Below are 25,454 nucleotides of genomic sequence, written 5' to 3'. Positions count from 1 at the left end.
AAAAAACATTGAATTCAATTCTTTCTGATTTTAGAAACTGCATTAAAGAAGGGGTGCACCGGTCCTGGAGATACTGCAATACCAGGTCAATGCGTGGAGTGGACAGAGCAAGCTCTTTTTCCATCTCCCTGTTCTAAAAATCCATTTAATATATGGTCCCCAGATAGGGGACGTATCAGATATTAAACTGATAAGAACAGATTTTTTTTTTTTTTTTTTATTTTTTTTTTTCCACTCAGATTACAAGTCCCATATTTACCATTTCATGCTTTGCAATGATTTCCAAATGGTATTAGGTTGTTATCCATCATTGTGGGTCATATATCCATTTTTCCAATCTTATTTTATATATATACGTTTATATTATCACAATACAGTTATTCCATATTCTTTACATCACAACATTACAATCTTTACCATTACGATTTAAGGCAACATTCCTCTCTTCAGGCCATATGCTGCCAAGGCATTCAAAAGCCTTCCATCCAGAAACCGACCATCCCAAGCTTCTTCTACCTCTTTAGCCAACGACTGAGGTATTCTGTAAGTTGAAAAAAAACGATGCATATCGCTATAAATGTTATTCCACACTTTGCGCCTTAGACTAGCCTGACTCCCCCCTTCACAACTATTTAGCATTTTCAACACTTCTTGTCTCTCCTCCATCTCCCTCATATTTTTTTCTGAAACATCCTTTGCTTTACTAGAGTCCTTCCCAGATGACAAAACTCCTTCAATTTCTTCTCTGGCTTCACATGCGACATCCTCTCTTTCTTCTTCACTAGTTTCTTCACCCTCCTCCTCCTCTTCCATATTACTTACAGCACCTTCCTTTTCATCCTGACTGGAGGACTCACTTTCCTCCTGATCTTCTGACTCCCTATCCACCTCCACTTCTTCTTCCAAGCTAGTATTTTCAATCTCAACGTCTGTGATATCACTCTCAGTATCTTCTTCCATATGATCACCTTCTTTTCTTATATCTCTTATTTGTTCCTCCTTCTTTTGAGATATGTTCTCTTCCGTTTCATCATGGGGGGCAGCTTCAGACTCTTCTTCTTTTCCATCTTCCTTGTCAACTGACTTCTCCTCCCTTTTATTGACAGGACAGCAATCATATAAATGACCACTGCCACCACATAGATTACATTTCTTACTTTTTTCACAATTCTCTGCCTTATGTCCCACTTCTTCACACTTGGCACACCACTGTAATGTACAGGAATCCTTTTCATGGCCATACTGTTTACAACGCCTACAAAACTTCGGCATACCTGTAAAGAACATATCTCCATTAACTGTCCCGATTTTGAATCTACTTGGTGGGAGTACCACAACACCATCCGAACTTTCCTTGAACTTGACCAGGAACCTCCACCTCGTGGTCCAAAAACCATATCGGTTAAACATTTTGCCAGCAGAACTCACTTTCTCACAGTACCGGGATAAAAAGGTCATGATCTCTTCTTCCAATATGAAAGGACTATACATCCTTATTACTATTAGCCTTTACTTCCTAGGAAAATGCGACACAAAAAAAACACCTTCAAGTATCGAATCTTCCTTCACTAGATCCATTCTCTTCCAAAAGTCAGAAAAGATATCTTCTGAACAAAAAATAACATCATATATCCCTCTCTTCGGGAACTCCAACATAGACAAAACTTGTTCCATTTGAACTTCCAATAGTTCAAACAAAATCTTCTCTACCAAAAAAAACAAGCCAGACTTCTTCTTCTCTGGATCCAAAAAAATAAACCGCACTGCATTCTTCAATCTTGCAAAAACTGGGACCTCTTCACAGGTCAGCATATTTGGGCTTCTCCCGTCCATATCTTCACACCAAAGGTGGCAAAAATCCTCCTCGCCTACTTAAAAAAAGCAGGCAGGCTGATCGCCCCTCGTTGCCCCGGGACTAATCCGGCTCCCCAAAAGCAGCAAGGGGGTGAAGCCGCACTGCCACATGCAGCGATCCCCCGAGGCCAAGGAGCCGGGTACCCAAGGCACCTCTCAGCCAAGACCAAGGCAGCAACCGGTAGATCACTGCACTTGATCTTAGCCAAAAGGCCGAGAAGCGATAACCAGAATTGGTTTCAAACTACGGAGCCATCCAAGGATCCTGAAAAGTCCATTTGTGGAGATGAGCTCCTGGACTCCCGTTAAGAAGACATGTTGTCAACCTCTAGATCCCTTACATGCCTGCACTTTTCGGCTTGCTGCTGCTGCAATCCACGCGTTTTAGATCTGCATAACTCCACCTCTTTAATCACAGCACCTTCACCCCCTGCTGTTCCCACCCGCCTCAACACCGTTGGAAGGGAGGAGAACCAATTAAGGCGGGGGGTGGGGTGGAACGAGCAGCTGTCTACCCTTAGCAGGAGGGCTCCTGATTACATACCTCTCCTGCTGCTGCTGCTGCTGGCTGTCCAGCAGCAGACTGAAGGTGGCTGCTGCTGTGCACAGGTATATAAAGGCTCAGAGCCTATTATGACACGCGCAGCCAGCGTTCCATTGCCACATTCCATCTACTGCAGGCAGGATACCTGGCTGGCTGAATGTCGCTGAGAAGCTCACAGAGACCGCCATAAGCAACAGTTTAACAGAATGCCACAGACTAATCAACCAAACTTTTTGGGTTGGGTTCTCTTTTATAGTCTGCAGGCATTAAATGAAAGAAGTCAGTGTTCCAGCAGAAGGAGACAACGTTTCAGAAAAGGCATTGTAGCAAACCAAAAAAGAAATTTTAAGCGCAGCAGAGTAACCAGCGCACATACCTGTTAGCTCAGGTGAGTTTAAAAGGCTGCTGTTGATAACAAGGGCATTTGCTAAATAGATGGTGTGTGTGCAACAATATACTGAAAGGTCAATTATATTGTGCAGCTTATCTCACCACCTGTAGTTATTTAGGTGAAAGCTCCAAAATGCTTGCCTAATATGTCTGTTTATCCAAAAGGAAGTAAAAAGGGAGAGCTAGAAAGATAGCATTGCATCACATTACATGGCAATGCAATGCACAGTTGCTGAAGTTGAACCAAAATGAGCTTGTAATCTGGCTTCTGCAACTTTGAACATGAAAAATCCAATGAGGAGAAGAAAAGCAAAGCCAAAGAGTCCATCCCAAAATCCGACAAACAAGCAAAATGAACAAAAAACATTGAATTCAATTCTTTCTGATTTTAGAAACTGCATTAAAGAAGGGGTGCACCGGTCCTGGAGATACTGCAATACCAGGTCAATGCGTGGAGTGGACAGAGCAAGCTCTTTTTCCATCTCCCTGTTCTAAAAATCCATTTAATATATGGTCCCCAGATAGGGGACGTATCAGATATTAAACTGATAAGAACAGATTTTTTTTTTTTTTTTTTAAATTCTTTTGGCGAAAGCCCGAATTCGTGTACAAAACCCGAGTACGCTTAAAAAAGTGACAAGTGCCACAAAAAAAGTGCACTAGGATGCTGGTCTTCATGAAACCCTCTCCAAAAGGAGAAGGGTCCCCCAAACCATTCCCCGTCCCTCCGAGCCAAAAGGCCACAGCGAGGAACAGGGACAAAAAGCCACCTCCAGCCGAAGCCAGAGGCGACCCAATCTTACCACCAGCACCTGCCCGAGTTCTCACCCGAGCAAGGCACTGGGAGCCAAAGACTGTGCTCCCCTCCCGAAAGAGGGGAGCCAACAACGCTCTCCTCCCGAAAGAGGAGAGCCAGGGGGGTTCAGGGGGGAGCGGAACCTGATGGCCACACACTCCCCCCCTAGACCTGCCAAGAGAGGAACCCGTAAGGGAACCGCATCCCGACAAAATCCTAGTAGGACGTGACACACGTGAATAAGTGGACACACAGTGACAAAGAAATTAAATAAATAGTGAAGGTTTCACAGTATAATACTGCCCGGACCTTCGACCGGGAATTGAAAAATTCCCCATCCTAAGGCCAGAAGGCCCGGAATAAGGGTGTGTGCGAAGAAAGAAAATTTGAAGTGCTTGTGCAAATGTGCCATAAACTCAAGTGGGGTTCCCAATCCCAGTGAGTTAAGGCACCCCAGGGTCACCACTCCTGGGGCACTTCACACTTCGGGCTTTCGATCTTCCCCGGCCCAATGGCGTCGATCCTGGGGGGCCATGCTTTCCACCAGATGACTATATTAGCCACCTGGCATACTAACAAGCGCCTAAACCCCAGTGTGCATAATGTATCAATCTACTAGGGCGGCCAACATCCAAAACCGCCTTTTCGAAAGATACTACACTTGATCTTAGCCAAAAGGCCGAGAAGCGATAACCAGAATTGGTTTCAAACTACGGAGCCACCCAAGGATCCTGAAAAGTCCATTTGTGGAGATGAGCTCCTGGACTCCCGTTAAGAAGACATGTTGTCAACCTCTAGATCCCTTACATGCCTGCACTTTTCGGCTTGCTGCTGCTGCAATCCACGCGTTTTAGATCTGCATAACTCCACCTCTTTAAACACAGCACCTTCACCCCCTGCTGTTCCCACCCGCCTCAACACCGTTGGAAGGGAGGAGAACCAATTAAGGCGGGGGGTGGGGTGGAACGAGCAGCTGTCTACCCTTAGCAGGAGGGCTCCTGATTACATACCTCTCCTGCTGCTGCTGCTGCTGGCTGTCCAGCAGCAGACTGAAGGTGGCTGCTGCTGTGCACAGGTATATAAAGGCTCAGAGCCTATTATGACACGCGCAGCCAGCGTTCCATTGCCACATTCCATCTACTGCAGGCAGGATACCTGGCTGGCTGAATGTCGCTGAGAAGCTCACAGAGACCGCCATAAGCAACAGTTTAACAGAATGCCACAAACTAATCAACCAAACTTTTTGGGTTGGGTTCTCTTTTATAGTCTGCAGGCATTAAATGAAAGAAGTCAGTGTTCCAGCAGAAGGAGACAACGTTTCAGAAAAGGCATTGTAGCAAACCAAAAAAGAAATTTTAAGCGCAGCAGAGTAACCAGCGCACATACCTGTTAGCTCAGGTGAGTTTAAAAGGCTGCTGTTGATAACAAGGGCATTTGCTAAATAGATGGTGCGTGTGCAACAATATACTGAAAGGTCAATTATATTGTGCAGCTTATCTCACCACCTGTAGTTATTTAGGTGAAAGCTCCAAAATGCTTGCCTAATATGTCTGTTTATCCAAAAGGAAGTAAAAAGGGAGAGCTAGAAAGATAGCATTGCATCACATTACATGGCAATGCAATGCACAGTTGCTGAAGTTGAACCAAAATGAGCTTGTAATCTGGCTTCTGCAACTTTGAACATGAAAAATCCAATGAGGAGAAGAAAAGCAAAGCCAAAGAGTCCATCCCAAAATCCGACAAACAAGCAAAATGAACAAAAAACATTGAATTCAATTCTTTCTGATTTTAGAAACTGCATTAAAGAAGGGGTGCACCGGTCCTGGAGATACTGCAATACCAGGTCAATGCGTGGAGTGGACAGAGCAAGCTCTTTTTCCATCTCCCTGTTCTAAAAATCCATTTAATATATGGTCCCCAGATAGGGGACGTATCAGATATTAAACTGATAAGAACAGATACTACACTTGATCTTAGCCAAAAGGCCGAGAAGCGATAACCAGAATTGGTTTCAAACTACGGAGCCACCCAAGGATCCTGAAAAGTCCATTTGTGGAGATGAGCTCCTGGACTCCCGTTATGAAGACATGTTGTCAACCTCTAGATCCCTTACATGCCTGCACTTTTCGGCTTGCTGCTGCTGCAATCCACGCGTTTTAGATCTGCATAACTCCACCTCTTTAAACACAGCACCTTCACCCCCTGCTGTTCCCACCCGCCTCAACACCGTTGGAAGGGAGGAGAACCAATTAAGGCGGGGGGTGGGGTGGAACGAGCAGCTGTCTACCCTTAGCAGGAGGGCTCCTGATTACATACCTCTCCTGCTGCTGCTGCTGCTGGCTGTCCAGCAGCAGACTGAAGGTGGCTGCTGCTGTGCACAGGTATATAAAGGCTCAGAGCCTATTATGACACGCGCAGCCAGCGTTCCATTGCCACATTCCATCTACTGCAGGCAGGATACCTGGCTGGCTGAATGTCGCTGAGAAGCTCACAGAGACCGCCATAAGCAACAGTTTAACAGAATGCCACAGACTAATCAACCAAACTTTTTGGGTTGGGTTCTCTTTTATAGTCTGCAGGCATTAAATGAAAGAAGTCAGTGTTCCAGCAGAAGGAGACAACGTTTCAGAAAAGGCATTGTAGCAAACCAAAAAAGAAATTTTAAGCGCAGCAGAGTAACCAGCGCACATACCTGTTAGCTCAGGTGAGTTTAAAAGGCTGCTGTTGATAACAAGGGCATTTGCTAAATAGATGGTGTGTGTGCAACAATATACTGAAAGGTCAATTATATTGTGCAGCTTATCTCACCACCTGTAGTTATTTAGGTGAAAGCTCCAAAATGCTTGCCTAATATGTCTGTTTATCCAAAAGGAAGTAAAAAGGGAGAGCTAGAAAGATAGCATTGCATCACATTACATGGCAATGCAATGCACAGTTGCTGAAGTTGAACCAAAATGAGCTTGTAATCTGGCTTCTGCAACTTTGAACATGAAAAATCCAATGAGGAGAAGAAAAGCAAAGCCAAAGAGTCCATCCCAAAATCCGACAAACAAGCAAAATGAACAAAAAACATTGAATTCAATTCTTTCTGATTTTAGAAACTGCATTAAAGAAGGGGTGCACCGGTCCTGGAGATACTGCAATACCAGGTCAATGCGTGGAGTGGACAGAGCAAGCTCTTTTTCCATCTCCCTGTTCTAAAAATCCATTTAATATATGGTCCCCAGATAGGGGACGTATCAGATATTAAACTGATAAGAACAGATTTTTTTTTTTTTTTTTTTTTTTTTTCTTTCTTTTCTTTTTTTTACACTCAGATTACAAAGTCTTGGAATCAACAAAAAGATAAGAAGACTCAAATCCATCATCGTGCATTCTACCAATTTTAATACTTCTCCAAATCTTTTATTTTCTTTTTCTTTTATATATATATATTTATTTATTTTTTCCCTCTTTTTTTTTTTTTTTTAAAAATTATATAGTTTTGGCTATTTTTTTTTGTTTGTTTTTGTTCTTCTTTTTTTGTTTTTCCACAGGTTTTCAAAAAATCAAATCTTACAAGGTAAGTTCATTCCATTTACATTGTTTCCATTTCTCATTTGCTTTCACCTTGCCAAGCGTCATTTTGTCCCTCCAGAAATACATGTACAAATAACTTAGACATAATTTAATACACTGGTCGACTGTTACTTCCTTATGTTTAAACACTAAAATGTTCCTTGCTTTCCACAATGCCGCCTTCACACATGCAATAATAATCCATACAATTTTAAAATCCTCCTCTCTTATCCCCATCCCATAAAATACTCTGTTAAAATCCAAAAAATTAACAGTACTCACAGCTCTCACTATATTGCACACTTTCCTCCATATTGTCTGTGCAAAATTACAATTCCAGAAGATGTGCATGGGTGTTTCACTATTCCCACACCTGGATCTTGGGCACACTTCAGATCTTACCAACCCACGCCTGTGTTGGAACTCACGGGTTGGCAGGCAGTCTTTTACTATACACCAGAGTAAATCCCTGTGTTCATTAGATAACACACTATAATTTACATTCATCCAGATTCTTTCCACAATTTTGAATGAAAAATGTTCCACAGGACTGATACCTATTCTCTCTTCCAGGATTTTTAGGATTTTTGTATGGCATTTAAGAACATTTATTTCGACCATCTTAAGTTTAAAATCTCTTAAAATTTTTTCTAAAACAATATAATTTCCTGGAGGTAAAAACCTATAAGGCCTATTTAGAGACATCTCCAACCATTTATAATTTCTAATATAGAAACCTAAATTATATATAGAAAACAACTTTAGCTTAGAGCCTGGTCCTAATAAAGTGCATACACAGTTCGCTACATACTTTGCATATAAAAAGGACCTAATATCCGGAAAACCTTTCCCACCTTTTTTCTTTGATTTATATATCTCCTCTCTCTTTACTCTTTCCATCTTGGATCTCCATAAAAAATTAAAACATACCTTAATAACTCTCTTCATGATATTATTTTGGGGGATAAAAACTGTTGAGACATATAAAAACATTGGGAGTAAAACCTGTCTAATAATTAAAATTTTTCCTTCCAGGGTAAGATCTCTCAACTGCCAGAAAGTAATCTTTTTCTTAACTCTTTCCAGCAGAGACTCCCAATTTCTTACATTACCACCTGACTCTGAGAAATAAATACCTAAAATTTTTACTTCATTCATTCTTGTTAATTTACACTCAGAATCTACAATAAAATCACCAACAGTTAAAATACCAGATTTTTCCATGTTAATTTTAAAATCCGATGCGCCCCCAAACCAATCCACTGTTCTTATGGCTCTGTTCATGCTTCTAGTGTCTTTAACTAAAACCGTCACATCATCCATATATGCCACCACTTTAACTTGTTCATTGCAACTCCCGGGAATAAAAAAACCATTGATTACCTTATCTCTCCTAAAAGCTGCTAAAAGTGGTTCAATTGCACAACTAAAAAGAATAGGGGATAAGGGACACCCCTGTTTAACGCCACAGTTTATTTTTACATTATCAGATAAAAAACCATTAATAGATATTTTGCTAAAACATGATTTGTAAAGAGATTTAATACGTTTGCTAAAAACATCCGGGCATCCCATTTTCTCTAAAACTGCAAATAAAAAATCATGGGCAACTCTATCGTACGCTTTTTCAAAATCCAAAGTAATTAGAGCAAGCTTTTGTTTTCTGTCTAAAACATCCCATAAAACATCCCTGATTAAAATCAATGAGTCGCTGATTCTCCGATTTGGCACTGCACACGTCTGATCCACTTCTATTACTGAGCCGATTACCTTTTTTAATCTATTTGCTAGTAACTTTGCATATACCTTACAGTCCGTATTTAAAAGGGTTATTGGTCTCCAATTTTTAATCAGTTCTTTATTTCCTTTCTTAAATAATAAAACAATAAGACCCTCCCACCACGACTCTGGGACACTAAAAGATGCTTCTGCTTCTAAAATTACTTCATAAAAATCCTCACCCATGATCTCCCATAAACACTTGTAAAATTCAACAGGTAGTCCATCTGCTCCCGGCGTTTTGTTATTTTGTAGCATATTAATTGTATTAAAAACTTCCTCTTTAGTAAAATTCCCTATTAAAAAAGATTTATCTTCCGCATTAAAATTTTTTTCCAGTCCTTCTAAAAAATGTTTTTTTAGAGACACATCCGTGTTTTTAACAGAAAATAAATCATCATAAAATTCTTTTGCTTTCATCTTCTTCCCCTCCAAACTTGTTTCTCCTTCCAAAACCTTCATATAATCCTTCTTGTCACATATTTTTTTAAAAAAGAATTTTGTGCATTTTTCATCCTCGTCTAAAACTTTTACTCGGGAATTAAAAATAATTTCTTTACCTTTTTCTTTCAGGCAGTTTTGGATCTTTTCTTTTGTTGTTCGGATCGCCTCCTGCAGATCACATCCGTTATTTTCGAGGTGAAAAAAACATTGCAGTTTAGCATTAAGATCATTATAAAAAATACGTTTTGCAGCAGCTTTCTTCTTTCCTTCTTTAATAAAAAATATTTTTACCTCCTTCTTGACAAAATCCCACCAATTAAAAATAGATTTAAAAAACGTTTTTTTTAGCTTCAGTTTTTCATACAGCTTTTTAAAACCTTCCATAACCACCTCGTCTTGTAGTAGGGATACATTAAATTTCCAGTGTGACGGTCTTTTATCCACATCTGATTCTATTTTAAAACTACATTCTATTATTTTATGATCTGAAAAAGGTGTTGAATGCGTTTTAAAACCTGAGCATGTTAGGGCTTGAGATATAAAAATATAATCTATTCTGGATGAAACACCTCTCCCCACCCAAGTGACTTCATGCTCCTTTTTTTGTCCATCTAATGCCCATGTATCTTTAAGATTAAAAGCTGCTAAAATATTTCTAAGACATGAAGCTGACCCATCTTTTACATTTTTTAAATGACAATTAAAATCCCCACCTAAAACTAATGGATCTACTCCAGGTAAAAACAGCTGCAACAGTTCAAACAAATGTAATCTCAAGGCTTTTTCTGCATTTGCATACACATTAAAACACCTCACTTTCTTCCCATTTTTCTGCACATCAATTCTTAAAATCCTCCCAGGGTATATCTCTTCATAATTTACAATCTCCCAATCTTTAGAGCATAAAAACCCCACACCATCACTTTTTGACTCGTTCCCACCAGAAAAGCATAAGTTACCCTTCCATATACCCTGTAAATATTCATAGCTTATTTTTTTTGTCAAATTACATTCTTGTAGAAAGATAAAATCAATATTTTCATTATTTAAAAAATCATATAAAGCAGTTCTCTTATATAGGTCGTTAAACCCCTGAACATTCAGGGACATTGAGCGGATCATCTTCTAACATTTAGTGCAGGGCTCTTCCCTCCGCCCTCATTCTCTACTGCCGGAGAAGATGGGTCTACCTCCAGATCTGATACATCCGAAGATGACACACTCCCCAGCAGACTTGTTTCTTCTAATGCCTTTACTTTCCCACCACATGGTATTCCTTCATTATCACTTCTATCCACACTTCTTTTTAGAGATTTTTCTGTGCAGTCCATTTGTACCTGCGCGCAAGGTAAGCTCTGCGGCAGGGAATTAGTAGGAGTGGACTCCACTACTTCTGGAATATCACTTTCCCCTCCACAACTACTCCCTTTACTTAGTGGAGAAATTTCTTGCAACATTTGACTCTTCTCTTCTCTCTTCTGATCTTCTTTCTTCTGTTCTATCTTCTTCTTTTCATTCTTATCTTCTTTCTTCTTATCTTCTTTCTTCTGCTCTTCTCTCTTTTTCCTTTCCATCTGTTTCTTTATCTCCATGGCCCTTTTTTCTATGTCCTCTATCCTCTTCTGTTTTTCCTCTTCCTTCTTTCTCTTCCTTTCTTCCAACTTCCTTTCCTCTTCTTCTTGTGATTTTTTAACCCGTTCCTCCTTCTTCTTCTCCTTCATTGCCCGTCCCTCCTCTTCCTCTTTTCTCTTTCTGTCTGTCTCCTCCTTCTCACTCCTTTCTTTCTCCTCTTCCCCTTTTTCCTCTTCAGCAGCAATGCCTGCTTCCACATCGTCTTTAGCTTCTTGTTGCTGTTCTTCAGGCGATGTGTCCATCTCCTCTACATCCTTTTTCTTATTTTTAGGGCACTCATCCATCTGGTGAGGAGTACCCATGCAACTAAAACACTTGTTACATTCTGCATCCAGATGTCCATATTTTTTACACACACGGCAGTAGTGTGGCATCCCTGGGAAGAATAAATAACCGCGGCTATGGTTGATATAAACCTGTGGCGGAGGTCTGGACACGCCCCCCTCCTCATTCGGGTTCTTCCTAAATGATACCACATACACACGTTTCCCGTTCCACACTCCAAACTGTGTTTCCCCGCGTCTCTTAGGGATGATTTTGTCACAATACATTGATAGGTAACTTTCAACCTCAGAGTCTGTAATAAATGGACTAAACAAATGAATCGTCAGTACTTTCATTGAAAACTGAAAAGAGGGGATTACTTTCACCCCCTCCAGCTCTACCTTCTCTTTATTTACTTCATAAAGAGCGTAGGCACTTTCACACTGCGAGGCTTTATTAAGCGTAACATCATAAAGTCCTCGAGAAAAAAAAGATTGAAAGCAAAAAAGATGCTCCTTGTCGATCTTCAAGAGCTTACAAATAACATTGAAAATAAATTGAGAATCTTTCACCTGCCGGTGGTCAGGAGCAACCACGAACCTGATGGTGTCCTTCAGCGGATGCTCCTCCGAGAAATAATCATTCGGGTTGCTTGCATGATTCTCCTTCCTTCCTCCAGGGTTTCTCCTTGTCTCCATGATTTTCCTCTTCTTTTCCAGATACCAAGGAAAATATCACACACGGATCGCAGCCTCCACGAAGTTCGTCCTCCCTCCAACACACCGTCCTCCGTAAAGAAAAGGCACTGCAGCTTTAGCACCGATTCCCAAAAGCAGCACTGGATATCTCCAAAGGCCAAGAATCGGTTCTGCCACCACAGTAACCTTCAGCCCAATGTCACAACCAACTACAGATCGTGCCAAAAGGCCGAGAAGCGATAACCAGAATTGGTTTCAAACTACGGAGCCACCCAAGGATCCTGAAAAGTCCATTTGTGGAGATGAGCTCCTGGACTCCCGTTAAGAAGACATGTTGTCAACCTCTAGATCCCTTACATGCCTGCACTTTTCGGCTTGCTGCTGCTGCAATCCACGCGTTTTAGATCTGCATAACTCCACCTCTTTAAACACAGCACCTTCACCCCCTGCTGTTCCCACCCGCCTCAACACCATTGGAAGGGAGGAGAACCAATTAAGGCGGGGGGTGGGGTGGAACGAGCAGCTGTCTACCCTTAGCAGGAGGGCTCCTGATTACATACCTCTCCTGCTGCTGCTGCTGCTGGCTGTCCAGCAGCAGACTGAAGGTGGCTGCTGCTGTGCACAGGTATATAAAGGCTCAGAGCCTATTATGACACGCGCAGCCAGCGTTCCATTGCCACATTCCATCTACTGCAGGCAGGATACCTGGCTGGCTGAATGTCGCTGAGAAGCTCACAGAGACCGCCATAAGCAACAGTTTAACAGAATGCCACAGACTAATCAACCAAACTTTTTGGGTTGGGTTCTCTTTTATAGTCTGCAGGCATTAAATGAAAGAAGTCAGTGTTCCAGCAGAAGGAGACAACGTTTCAGAAAAGGCATTGTAGCAAACCAAAAAAGAAATTTTAAGCGCAGCAGAGTAACCAGCGCACATACCTGTTAGCTCAGGTGAGTTTAAAAGGCTGCTGTTGATAACAAGGGCATTTGCTAAATAGATGGTGTGTGTGCAACAATATACTGAAAGGTCAATTATATTGTGCAGCTTATCTCACCAACTGTAGTTATTTAGGTGAAAGCTCCAAAATGCTTGCCTAATATGTCTGTTTATCCAAAAGGAAGTAAAAAGGGAGAGCTAGAAAGATAGCATTGCATCACATTACATGGCAATGCAATGCACAGTTGCTGAAGTTGAACCAAAATGAGCTTGTAATCTGGCTTCTGCAACTTTGAACATGAAAAATCCAATGAGGAGAAGAAAAGCAAAGCCAAAGAGTCCATCCCAAAATCCGACAAACAAGCAAAATGAACAAAAAACATTGAATTCAATTCTTTCTGATTTTAGAAACTGCATTAAAGAAGGGGTGCACCGGTCCTGGAGATACTGCAATACCAGGTCAATGCGTGGAGTGGACAGAGCAAGCTCTTTTTCCATCTCCCTGTTCTAAAAATCCATTTAATAAATGGTCCCCAGATAGGGGACGTATCAGATATTAAACTGATAAGAACAGATACTACACTTGATCTTAGCCAAAAGGCCGAGAAGCGATAACCAGAATTGGTTTCAAACTACGGAGCCACCCAAGGATCCTGAAAAGTCCATTTGTGGAGATGAGCTCCTGGACTCCCGTTAAGAAGACATGTTGTCAACCTCTAGATCCCTTACATGCCTGCACTTTTCGGCTTGCTGCTGCTGCAATCCACGCGTTTTAGATCTGCATAACTCCACCTCTTTAAACACAGCACCTTCACCCCCTGCTGTTCCCACCCGCCTCAACACCGTTGGAAGGGAGGAGAACCAATTAAGGCGGGGGGTGGGGTGGAACGAGCAGCTGTCTACCCTTAGCAGGAGGGCTCCTGATTAAATACCTCTCCTGCTGCTGCTGCTGCTGGCTGTCCAGCAGCAGACTGAAGGTGGCTGCTGCTGTGCACAGGTATATAAAGGCTCAGAGCCTATTATGACACGCGCAGCCAGCGTTCCATTGCCACATTCCATCTACTGCAGGCAGGATACCTGGCTGGCTGAATGTCGCTGAGAAGCTCACAGAGACCGCCATAAGCAACAGTTTAACAGAATGCCACAGACTAATCAACCAAACTTTTTGGGTTGGGTTCTCTTTTATAGTCTGCAGGCATTAAATGAAAGAAGTCAGTGTTCCAGCAGAAGGAGACAACGTTTCAGAAAAGGCATTGTAGCAAACCAAAAAAGAAATTTTAAGCGCAGCAGAGTAACCAGCGCACATACCTGTTAGCTCAGGTGAGTTTAAAAGGCTGCTGTTGATAACAAGGGCATTTGCTAAATAGATGGTGTGTGTGCAACAATATACTGAAAGGTCAATTATATTGTGCAGCTTATCTCACCACCTGTAGTTATTTAGGTGAAAGCTCCAAAATGCTTGCCTAATATGTCTGTTTATCCAAAAGGAAGTAAAAAGGGAGAGCTAGAAAGATAGCATTGCATCACATTACATGGCAATGCAATGCACAGTTGCTGAAGTTGAACCAAAATGAGCTTGTAATCTGGCTTCTGCAACTTTGAACATGAAAAATCCAATGAGGAGAAGAAAAGCAAAGCCAAAGAGTCCATCCCAAAATCCGACAAACAAGCAAAATGAACAAAAAACATTGAATTCAATTCTTTCTGATTTTAGAAACTGCATTAAAGAAGGGGTGCACCGGTCCTGGAGATACTGCAATACCAGGTCAATGCGTGGAGTGGACAGAGCAAGCTCTTTTTCCATCTCCCTGTTCTAAAAATCCATTTAATATATGGTCCCCAGATAGGGGACGTATCAGATATTAAACTGATAAGAACAGATTTTTTTTTGATTGAAGCTGCATCCAAGGCACTGAAAAATGTGACCGAAGTCACACCAAAACAGCGCACGAGGCGAGGATTCATGTGGACCCTTCCCGGAGGAGAGGGTCCCCAATAAACCATCCCCATCCCTCCGAGCCAGAAGGCCACAGCGAGGGTCAGGGATCTCCGATGCTCTCCCTAGCCGAAGCCGGAGAAGAGCCGTTTTCGTGCTCCCAGCTTCCATCTAGGCTGCCACCCTAGTGGAGCTGGAGCCTGTGTTGGTTTCTCAGCCCAAAGCTGACCGGACCTCCGACCGGGTTTATAAAAATTCCCCTTCCTAGCCCGGAGGCCAGGAATAGGGGGGGTTGCTCAGAAAGTATGATTGGCAAAGGTGCGGCGTGCTACGAAGCCAAGTCTTTCTGGGGTTCCCAGTCCCAGTAAGCTTGGACTCCCACCAGGGCGCCTACTCCTGGGGCACATTGCTCCAAAGCCCTCACACTTACCCAGCCTAGTGACTTCGATCCTGGAGGGCCATGTTTTCCATCAGATAACTCTATGAGCCACCTGGCGTACTAACAAGTGCACCAAACCAGTGTGTAATATGCATCAATTTACTAGGGCAGCCCAAGGACAAAACTGCCTTTTCAAAAGATACTACACTTGATCTTAGCCAAAAGGCCGAGAAGCGATAACCAGAATTGGTTTCAAACTATGGAGCCACCCAAGGATCCTGAAAAGTCCATTTGTGGAGATGAGCTCCTGGACTCCCGTTAAGAAGACATGTTGTCAACCTCTAGATCCCTTACATGCCTGCACTTTTCGGCTTGCTGCTGCTGCAATCCACGCGTTTTAGATCTGCATAACTCCACCTCTTTAAACACAGCACCTTCACCCCCTGCTGTTCCCACCCGCCTCAACACCGTTGGAAGGGAGGAGAACCAATTAAGGCGGGGGGTGGGGTGGAACGAGCAGCTGTCTACCCTTAGCAGGAGGGCTCCTGATTACATACCTCTCCTGCTGCTGCTGCTGCTGGCTGTCCAGCAGCAGACTGAAGGTGGCTGCTGCTGTGCACAGGTATATAAAGGCTCAGAGCCTATTATGACACGCGCAGCCAACGTTCCATTGCCACATTCCATCTACTGCAGGCAGGATACCTGGCTGGCTGAATGTCGCTGAGAAGCTCACAGAGACCGCCATAAGCAACAGTTTAACAGAATGCAACAGACTAATCAACCAAACTTTTTGGGTTGGGTTCTCTTTTATAGTCTGCAGGCATTAAATGAAAGAAGTCAGTGTTCCAGCAAAAGGCGACAACGTTTCAGAAAAGGCATTGTAGCAAACCAAAAAAGAAATTTTAAGCGCAGCAGAGTAACCAGCGCACATACCTGTTAGCTCAGGTGAGTTTAAAAGGCTGCTGTTGATAACAAGGGCATTTGCTAAATAGATGGTGTGTGTGCAACAATATACTGAAAGGTCAATTATATTGTGCAGCTTATCTCACCACCTGTAGTTATTTAGGTGAAAGCTCCAAAATGCTTGCCTAATATGTCTGTTTATCCAAAAGGAAGTAAAAAGGGAGAGCTAGAAAGATAGCATTGCATCACATTACATGGCAATGCAATGCACAGTTGCTGAAGTTGAACCAAAATGAGCTTGTAATCTGGCTTCTGCAACTTTGAACATGAAAAATCCAATGAGGAGAAGAAAAGCAAAGCCAAAGAGTCCATCCCAAAATCCGACAAACAAGCAAAATGAACAAAAAACATTGAATTCAATTCTTTCTGATTTTAGAAACTGCATTAAAGAAGGGGTGCACCGGTCCTGGAGATACTGCAATACCAGGTCAATGCGTGGAGTGGACAGAGCAAGCTCTTTTTCCATCTCCCAGTTCTAAAAATCCATTTAATATATGGTCCCCAGATAGGGGACGTATCAGATATTAAACTGATAAGAACAGATTTTTTGATTGAAGCTGCATCCAAGGCACTGAAAAATGTGACCGAAGTCACACCAAAACAGCGCACGAGGCGAGGATTCATGTGGACCCTTCCCGGAGGAGAGGGTCCCCAATAAACCATCCCCATCCCTCCGAGCCAGAAGGCCACAGCGAGGGTCGGGGATCTCCGATGCTCTCTCTTGCCGAAGCCAGAGAAGAGCCGTTTTCGTGCTCCCAGCGTCCAGCTAGGCTGCCACCCTAGTGGAGCTGGAGCCTGTGTTGGTTTCTCAGCCCAAAGCTGACCGGACCTCCGACCGGGTTTATAAAAATTCCCCTTCCTAGCCCGGAGGCCAGGAATAGGGGGTGTTGCTCAGAAAGTATGATTGGCAAAGGTGCGGCGTGCTACGAAGCCCAAGTCTTTCTGGGGTTCCCAGTCCCAGTAAGCTTGGACTCCCACCAGGGCGCCTACTCCTGGGGCACATTGCTCCAAGGCCCTCACACTTACCCAGCCTAGTGACTTCGATCCTGGAGGGCCATGTTTTCCATCAGATGACTCTATGAGCCACCTGGCGTACTAACAAGTGCACCAAACCAGTGTGTAATGTGCATCAATTTACTAGAGCAGCCCAAGGACAAAACCGCCTTTTCAAAAGATACTACACTTGATCTTAGCCAAAAGGCCGAGAAGCGATAACCAGAATTGGTTTCAAACTACGGAGCCACCCAAGGATCCTGAAAAGTCCATTTGTGGAGATGAGCTCCTGGACTCCCGTTAAGAAGACATGTTGTCAACCTCTAGATCCCTTACATGCCTGCACTTTTCGGCTTGCTGCTGCTGCAATCCACGCGTTTTAGATCTGCATAACTCCACCTCTTTAAACACAGCACCTTCACCCCCTGCTGTTCCCACCCGCCTCAACACCGTTGGAAGGGAGGAGAACCAATTAAGGCGGGGGGTGGGGTGGAACGAGCAGCTGTCTACCCTTAGCAGGAGGGCTCCTGATTACATACCTCTCCTGCTGCTGCTGCTGGCTGTCCAGCAGCAGACTGAAGGTGGCTGCTGCTGTGCACAGGTATATAAAGGCTCAGAACCTATTATGACACGCGCAGCCAGCGTTCCATTGCCACATTCCATCTACTGCAGGCAGGATACCTGGCTGGCTGAATGTCGCTGAGAAGCTCACAGAGACCGCCATAAGCAACAGTTTAACAGAATGCCACAGACTAATCAACCAAACTTTTTGGGTTGGGTTCTCTTTTATAGTCTGCAGGCATTAAATGAAAGAAGTCAGTGTTCCAGCAGAAGGAGACAACGTTTCAGAAAAGGCATTGTAGCAAACCAAAAAATAAATTTTAAGCGCAGCAGAGTAACCAGCGCACATACCTGTTAGCTCAGGTGAGTTTAAAAGGCTGCTGTTGATAACAAGGGCATTTGCTAAATAGATGGTGTGTGTGCAACAATATACTGAAAGGTCAATTATATTGTGCAGCTTATCTCACCACCTGTAGTTATTTAGGTGAAAGCTCCAAAATGCTTGCCTAATATGTCTGTTTATCCAAAAGGAAGTAAAAAGGGAGAGCTAGAAAGATAGCATTGCATCACATTACATGGCAATGCAATGCACAGTTGCTGAAGTTGAACCAAAATGAGCTTGTAATCTGGCTTCTGCAACTTTGAACATGAAAAATCCAATGAGGAGAAGAAAAGCAAAGCCAAAGAGTCCATCCCAAAATCCGACAAACAAGCAAAATGAACAAAAAACATTGAATTCAATTCTTTCTGATTTTAGAAACTGCATTAAAGAAGGGGTGCACCGGTCCTGGAGATACTGCAATACCAGGTCAATGCGTGGAGTGGACAGAGCAAGCTCTTTTTCCATCTCCCTGTTCTAAAAATCCATTTAATATATGGTCCCCAGATAGGGGACGTATCAGATATTAAACTGATAAGAACAGATACTACACTTGATCTTAGCCAAAAGGCCGAGAAGCGATAACCAGAATTGGTTTCAAACTACGGAGCCACCCAAGGATCCTGAAAAGTCCATTTGTGGAGATGAGCTCCTGGACTCCCGTTAAGAAGACATGTTGTCAACCTCTAGATCCCTTACATGCCTGCACTTTTCGGCTTGCTGCTGCTGCAATCCACGCGTTTTAGATCTGCATAACTCCACCTCTTTAAACACAGCACCTTCACCCCCTGCTGTTCCCACCCGCCTCAACACCGTTGGAAGGGAGGAGAACCAATTAAGGCGGGGGGTGGGGTGGAACGAGCAGCTGTCTACCCTTAGCAGGAGGGCTCCTGATTACATACCTCTCCTGCTGCTGCTGCTGCTGGCTGTCCAGCAGCAGACTGAAGGTGGCTGCTGCTGTGCACAGGTATATAAAGGCTCAGAGCCTATTATGACACGCGCAGCCAGCGTTCCATTGCCACATTCCATCTTCTGCAGGCAGGATACCTGGCTGGCTGAATGTCGCTGAGAAGCTCACAGAGACCGCCATAAGCAACAGTTTAACAGAATGCCACAGACTAATCAACCAAACTTTTTGGGTTGGGTTCTCTTTTATAGTCTGCAGGCATTAAATGAAAGAAGTCAGTGTTCCAGCAGAAGGAGACAACGTTTCAGAAAAGGCATTGTAGCAAACCAAAAAAGAAATTTTAAGCGCAGCAGAGTAACCAGCGCACATACCTGTTAGCTCAGGTGAGTTTAAAAGGCTGCTGTTGATAACAAGGGCATTTGCTAAATAGATGGTGTGTGTGCAACAATATACTGAAAGGTCAATTATATTGTGCAGCTTATCTCACCACCTGTAGTTATTTAGGTGAAAGCTCCAAAATGCTTGCCTAATATGTCTGTTTATCCAAAAGGAAGTAAAAAGGGAGAGCTAGAAAGATAGCATTGCATCACATTACATGGCAATGCAATGCACAGTTGCTGAAGTTGAACCAAAATGAGCTTGTAATCTGGCTTCTGCAACTTTGAACATGAAAAATCCAATGAGGAGAAGAAAAGCAAAGCCAAAGAGTCCATCCCAAAATCCGACAAACAAGCAAAATGAACAAAAAACATTGAATTCAATTCTTTCTGATTTTAGAAACTGCATTAAAGAAGGGGTGCACCGGTCCTGGAGATACTGCAATACCAGGTCAATGCGTGGAGTGGACAGAGCAAGCTCTTTTTCCATCTCCCTGTTCTAAAAATCCATTTAATATATGGTCCCCAGATAGGGGACGTATCAGATATTAAACTGATAAGAACAGATACTACACTTGATCTTAGCCAAAAGGCCGAGAAGCGATAACCAGAATTGGTTTCAAACTACGGAGCCACCCAAGGATCCTGAAAAGTCCATTTGTGGAGATGAGCTCCTGGACTCCCGTTAAGAAGACATGTTGTCAACCTCTAGATCCCTTACATGCCTGCACTTTTCGGCTTGCTGCTGCTGCAATCCACGCGTTTTAGATCTGCATAACTCCACCTCTTTAAACACAGCACCTTCACCCCCTGCTGTTCCCACCCGCCTCAACACCGTTGGAAGGGAGGAGAACCAATTAAGGCGGGGGGTGGGGTGGAACGAGCAGCTGTCTACCCTTAGCAGGAGGGCTCCTGATTACATACCTCTCCTGCTGCTGCTGCTGCTGGCTGTCCAGCAGCAGACTGAAGGTGGCTGCTGCTGTGCACAGGTATATAAAGGCTCAGAGCCTATTATGACACGCGCAGCCAGCGTTCCATTGCCACATTCCATCTACTGCAGGCAGGATACCTGGCTGGCTGAATGTCGCTGAGAAGCTCACAGAGACCGCCATAAGCAACAGTTTAACAGAATGCCACAGACTAATCAACCAAACTTTTTGGGTTGGGTTCTCTTTTATAGTCTGCAGGCATTAAATGAAAGAAGTCAGTGTTCCAGCAGAAGGAGACAACGTTTCAGAAAAGGCATTGTAGCAAACCAAAAAAGAAATTTTAAGCGCAGCAGAGTAACCAGCGCACATACCTGTTAGCTCAGGTGAGTTTAAAAGGCTGCTGTTGATAACAAGGGCATTTGCTAAATAGATGGTGTGTGTGCAACAATATACTGAAAGGTCAATTATATTGTGCAGCTTATCTCACCACCTGTAGTTATTTAGGTGAAAGCTCCAAAATGCTTGCCTAATATGTCTGTTTATCCAAAAGGAAGTAAAAAGGGAGAGCTAGAAAGATAGCATTGCATCACATTACATGGCAATGCAATGCACAGTTGCTGAAGTTGAACCAAAATGAGCTTGTAATCTGGCTTCTGCAACTTTGAACATGAAAAATCCAATGAGGAGAAGAAAAGCAAAGCCAAAGAGTCCATCCCAAAATCCGACAAACAAGCAAAATGAACAAAAAACATTGAATTCAATTCTTTCTGATTTTAGAAACTGCATTAAAGAAGGGGTGCACCGGTCCTGGAGATACTGCAATACCAGGTCAATGCGTGGAGTGGACAGAGCAAGCTCTTTTTCCATCTCCCTGTTCTAAAAATCCATTTAATATATGGTCCCCAGATAGGGGACATATCAGATATTAAACTGATAAGAACAGATACTACACTTGATCTTAGCCAAAAGGCCGAGAAGCGATAACCAGAATTGGTTTCAAACTACGGAGCCACCCAAGGATCCTGAAAAGTCCATTTGTGGAGATGAGCTCCTGGACTCCCGTTAAGAAGACATGTTGTCAACCTCTAGATCCCTTACATGCCTGCACTTTTCGGCTTGCTGCTGCTGCAATCCACGCGTTTTAGATCTGCATAACTCCACCTCTTTAAACACAGCACCTTCACCCCCTGCTGTTCCCACCCGCCTCAACACCGTTGGAAGGGAGGAGAACCAATTAAGGCGGGGGGTGGGGTGGAACGAGCAGCTGTCTACCCTTAGCAGGAGGGCTCCTGATTACATACCTCTCCTGCTGCTGCTGCTGCTGGCTGTCCAGCAGCAGACTGAAGGTGGCTGCTGCTGTGCACAGGTATATAAAGGCTCAGAGCCTATTATGACACGCGCAGCCAGCGTTCCATTGCCACATTCCATCTACTGCAGGCAGGATACCTGGCTGGCTGAATGTCGCTGAGAAGCTCACAGAGACCGCCATAAGCAACAGTTTAACAGAATGCCACAGACTAATCAACCAAACTTTTTGGGTTGGGTTCTCTTTTATAGTCTGCAGGCATTAAATGAAAGAAGTCAGTGTTCCAGCAGAAGGAGACAACGTTTCAGAAAAGGCATTGTAGCAAACCAAAAAAGAAATTTTAAGCGCAGCAGAGTAACCAGCGCACATACCTGTTAGCTCAGGTGAGTTTAAAAGGCTGCTGTTGATAACAAGGGCATTTGCTAAATAGATGGTGTGTGTGCAACAATATACTGAAAGGTCAATTATATTGTGCAGCTTATCTCACCACCTGTAGTTATTTAGGTGAAAGCTCCAAAATGCTTGCCTAATATGTCTGTTTATCCAAAAGGAAGTAAAAAGGGAGAGCTAGAAAGATAGCATTGCATCACATTACATGGCAATGCAATGCACAGTTGCTGAAGTTGAACCAAAATGAGCTTGTAATCTGGCTTCTGCAACTTTGAACATGAAAAATCCAATGAGGAGAAGAAAAGCAAAGCCAAAGAGTCCATCCCAAAATCCGACAAACAAGCAAAATGAACAAAAAACATTGAATTCAATTCTTTCTGATTTTAGAAACTGCATTAAAGAAGGGGTGCACCGGTCCTGGAGATACTGCAATACCAGGTCAATGCGTGGAGTGGACAGAGCAAGCTCTTTTTCCATCTCCCTGTTCTAAAAATCCATTTAATATATGGTCCCCAGATAGGGGACGTATCAGATATTAAACTGATAAGAACAGATACTACACTTGATCTTAGCCAAAAGGCCGAGAAGCGATAACCAGAATTGGTTTCAACCTACGGAGCCACCCAAGGATCCTGAAAAGTCCATTTGTGGAGATGAGCTCCTGGACTCCCGTTAAGAAGACATGTTGTCAACCTCTAGATCCCTTACATGCCTGCACTTTTCGGCTTGCTGCTGCTGCAATCCACGCGTTTTAGATCTGCATAACTCCACCTCTTTAAACACAGCACCTTCACCCCCTGCTGTTCCCACCCGCCTCAACACCGTTGGAAGGGAGGAGAACCAATTAAGGCGGGGGGTGGGGTGGAACGAGCAGCTGTCTACCCTTAGCAGGAGGGCTCCTGATTACATACCTCTCCTGCTGCTGCTGCTGCTGGCTGTCCAGCAGCAGACTGAAGGTGGCTGCTGCTGTGCACAGGTATATAAAGGCTCAGAGCCTATTATGACACGCGCAGCCAGCGTTCCATTGCCACATTCCATCTACTGCAGGCAGGATACCTGGCTGGCTGAATGTCGCTGAGAAGCTCACAGAGACCGCCATAAGCAACAGTTTAACAGAATGCCACAGACTAATCAACCAAACTTTTTGGGTTGGGTTCTCTTTTATAGTCTGCAGGCATTAAATGAAAGAAGTCAGTGTTCCAGCAGAAGGAGACAACGTTTCAGAAAAGGCATTGTAGCAAACCAAAAAAGAAATTTTAAGCGCAGCAGAGTAACCAGCGCACATACCTGTTAGCTCAGGTGAGTTTAAAAGGCTGCTGTTGATAACAAGGGCATTTGCTAAATAGATGGTGTGTGTGCAACAATATACTGAAAGGTCAATTATATTGTGCAGCTTATCTCACCACCTGTAGTTATTTAGGTGAAAGCTCCAAAATGCTTGCCTAATATGTCTGTTTATCCAAAAGGAAGTAAAAAGGGAGAGCTAGAAAGATAGCATTGCATCACATTACATGGCAATGCAATGCACAGTTGCTGAAGTTGAACCAAAATGAGCTTGTAATCTGGCTTCTGCAACTTTGAACATGAAAAATCCAATGAGGAGAAGAAAAGCAAAGCCAAAGAGTCCATCCCAAAATCCGACAAACAAGCAAAATGAACAAAAAACATTGAATTCAATTCTTTCTGATTTTAGAAACTGCATTAAAGAAGGGGTGCACCGGTCCTGGAGATACTGCAATACCAGGTCAATGCGTGGAGTGGACAGAGCAAGCTCTTTTTCCATCTCCCTGTTCTAAAAATCCATTTAATATATGGTCCCCAGATAGGGGACATATCAGATATTAAACTGATAAGAACAGATACTACACTTGATCTTAGCCAAAAGGCCGAGAAGCGATAACCAGAATTGGTTTCAAACTACGGAGCCACCCAAGGATCCTGAAAAGTCCATTTGTGGAGATGAGCTCCTGGACTCCCGTTAAGAAGACATGTTGTCAACCTCTAGATCCCTTACATGCCTGCACTTTTCGGCTTGCTGCTGCTGCAATCCACGCGTTTTAGATCTGCATAACTACACCTCTTTAAACACAGCACCTTCACCCCCTGCTGTTCCCACCCGCCTCAACACCGTTGGAAGGGAGGAGAACCAATTAAGGCGGGGGGTGGGGTGGAACGAGCAGCTGTCTACCCTTAGCAGGAGGGCTCCTGATTACATACCTCTCCTGCTGCTGCTGCTGGCTGTCCAGCAGCAGACTGAAGGTGGCTGCTGCTGTGCACAGGTATATAAAGGCTCAGAACCTATTATGACACGCGCAGCCAGCGTTCCATTGCCACATTCCATCTACTGCAGGCAGGATACCTGGCTGGCTGAATGTCGCTGAGAAGCTCACAGAGACCGCCATAAGCAACAGTTTAACAGAATGCCACAGACTAATCAACCAAACTTTTTGGGTTGGGTTCTCTTTTATAGTCTGCAGGCATTAAATGAAAGAAGTCAGTGTTCCAGCAGAAGGAGACAACGTTTCAGAAAAGGCATTGTAGCAAACCAAAAAAGAAATTTTAAGCGCAGCAGAGTAACCAGCGCACATACCTGTTAGCTCAGGTGAGTTTAAAAGGCTGCTGTTGATAACAAGGGCATTTGCTAAATAGATGGTGTGTGTGCAACAATATACTGAAAGGTCAATTATATTGTGCAGCTTATCTCACCACCTGTAGTTATTTAGGTGAAAGCTCCAAAATGCTTGCCTAATATGTCTGTTTATCCAAAAGGAAGTAAAAAGGGAGAGCTAGAAAGATAGCATTGCATCACATTACATGGCAATGCAATGCACAGTTGCTGAAGTTGAACCAAAATGAGCTTGTAATCTGGCTTCTGCAACTTTGAACATGAAAAATCCAATGAGGAGAAGAAAAGCAAAGCCAAAGAGTCCATCCCAAAATCCGACAAACAAGCAAAATGAACAAAAAACATTGAATTCAATTCTTTCTGATTTTAGAAACTGCATTAAAGAAGGGGTGCACCGGTCCTGGAGATACTGCAATACCAGGTCAATGCGTGGAGTGGACAGAGCAAGCTCTTTTTCCATCTCCCTGTTCTAAAAATCCATTTAATATATGGTCCCCAGATAGGGGACGTATCAGATATTAAACTGATAAGAACAGATACTACACTTGATCTTAGCCAAAAGGCCGAGAAGCGATAACCAGAATTGGTTTCAAACTACGGAGCCACCCAAGGATCCTGAAAAGTCCATTTGTGGAGATGAGCTCCTGGACTCCCGTTAAGAAGACATGTTGTCAACCTCTAGATCCCTTACATGCCTGCACTTTTCGGCTTGCTGCTGCTGCAATCCACGCGTTTTAGATCTGCATAACTCCACCTCTTTAAACACAGCACCTTCACCCCCTGCTGTTCCCACCCGCCTCAACACCGTTGGAAGG

General features: G+C 43.4%; 11 non-coding genes and 5 pseudogenes across 11 annotated transcripts; all 16 read right to left on the bottom strand.

Moving 5' to 3' along the window:
• Window positions 1–48: 48 nt before the first annotated feature.
• On the bottom strand, window positions 49–241 carry LOC141221612 (U2 spliceosomal RNA). Its single transcript, XR_012289621.1, has one exon. It is a non-coding gene; the product is annotated as a U2 spliceosomal RNA (small nuclear RNA).
• A 2,953-nt stretch (window positions 242–3,194) lies between these two features.
• LOC141221584 (U2 spliceosomal RNA) lies at window positions 3,195–3,374 on the bottom strand (annotated as a pseudogene).
• Window positions 3,375–4,183: 809 nt separating this feature from the next.
• On the bottom strand, window positions 4,184–4,275 carry LOC141221638 (U2 spliceosomal RNA; annotated as a pseudogene).
• A 1,115-nt stretch (window positions 4,276–5,390) lies between these two features.
• On the bottom strand, window positions 5,391–5,581 carry LOC141221163 (U2 spliceosomal RNA). The gene has a single exon (XR_012289207.1). It is a non-coding gene; the product is annotated as a U2 spliceosomal RNA (small nuclear RNA).
• A 1,115-nt stretch (window positions 5,582–6,696) lies between these two features.
• LOC141221592 (U2 spliceosomal RNA) lies at window positions 6,697–6,933 on the bottom strand (annotated as a pseudogene).
• A 6,382-nt stretch (window positions 6,934–13,315) lies between these two features.
• Window positions 13,316–13,506, bottom strand: LOC141221452 (U2 spliceosomal RNA). Its single transcript, XR_012289484.1, has one exon. It is a non-coding gene; the product is annotated as a U2 spliceosomal RNA (small nuclear RNA).
• A 1,115-nt stretch (window positions 13,507–14,621) lies between these two features.
• On the bottom strand, window positions 14,622–14,806 carry LOC141221547 (U2 spliceosomal RNA). The gene has a single exon (XR_012289574.1). It is a non-coding gene; the product is annotated as a U2 spliceosomal RNA (small nuclear RNA).
• A 524-nt stretch (window positions 14,807–15,330) lies between these two features.
• Window positions 15,331–15,446, bottom strand: LOC141221616 (U2 spliceosomal RNA; annotated as a pseudogene).
• Window positions 15,447–16,561: 1,115 nt separating this feature from the next.
• LOC141221540 (U2 spliceosomal RNA) lies at window positions 16,562–16,743 on the bottom strand. The gene has a single exon (XR_012289569.1). It is a non-coding gene; the product is annotated as a U2 spliceosomal RNA (small nuclear RNA).
• Window positions 16,744–17,268: 525 nt separating this feature from the next.
• LOC141221629 (U2 spliceosomal RNA) lies at window positions 17,269–17,384 on the bottom strand (annotated as a pseudogene).
• Window positions 17,385–18,496: 1,112 nt separating this feature from the next.
• LOC141221162 (U2 spliceosomal RNA) lies at window positions 18,497–18,687 on the bottom strand. The gene has a single exon (XR_012289206.1). It is a non-coding gene; the product is annotated as a U2 spliceosomal RNA (small nuclear RNA).
• Window positions 18,688–19,802: 1,115 nt separating this feature from the next.
• Window positions 19,803–19,993, bottom strand: LOC141221161 (U2 spliceosomal RNA). Its single transcript, XR_012289205.1, has one exon. It is a non-coding gene; the product is annotated as a U2 spliceosomal RNA (small nuclear RNA).
• A 1,115-nt stretch (window positions 19,994–21,108) lies between these two features.
• Window positions 21,109–21,299, bottom strand: LOC141221617 (U2 spliceosomal RNA). The gene has a single exon (XR_012289622.1). It is a non-coding gene; the product is annotated as a U2 spliceosomal RNA (small nuclear RNA).
• Window positions 21,300–22,414: 1,115 nt separating this feature from the next.
• Window positions 22,415–22,605, bottom strand: LOC141221159 (U2 spliceosomal RNA). The gene has a single exon (XR_012289203.1). It is a non-coding gene; the product is annotated as a U2 spliceosomal RNA (small nuclear RNA).
• A 1,115-nt stretch (window positions 22,606–23,720) lies between these two features.
• LOC141221501 (U2 spliceosomal RNA) lies at window positions 23,721–23,911 on the bottom strand. Its single transcript, XR_012289532.1, has one exon. It is a non-coding gene; the product is annotated as a U2 spliceosomal RNA (small nuclear RNA).
• A 1,112-nt stretch (window positions 23,912–25,023) lies between these two features.
• LOC141221158 (U2 spliceosomal RNA) lies at window positions 25,024–25,214 on the bottom strand. The gene has a single exon (XR_012289202.1). It is a non-coding gene; the product is annotated as a U2 spliceosomal RNA (small nuclear RNA).
• Between the last annotated feature and the right edge of the window lie 240 nt (window positions 25,215–25,454).

The sequence above is a fragment of the Phyllobates terribilis genome, unplaced genomic scaffold (assembly GCF_046119375.1).
Source record: "Phyllobates terribilis strain yellow unplaced genomic scaffold, ASM4611937v1 Scaffold_325__1_contigs__length_2139453, whole genome shotgun sequence".
Classification (NCBI taxonomy): domain Eukaryota; kingdom Metazoa; phylum Chordata; class Amphibia; order Anura; family Dendrobatidae; genus Phyllobates; species Phyllobates terribilis.
The sequence above is the reverse complement of the archived record's forward strand: the minus strand, read 5'-3'. Positions and strand labels throughout refer to the sequence as shown.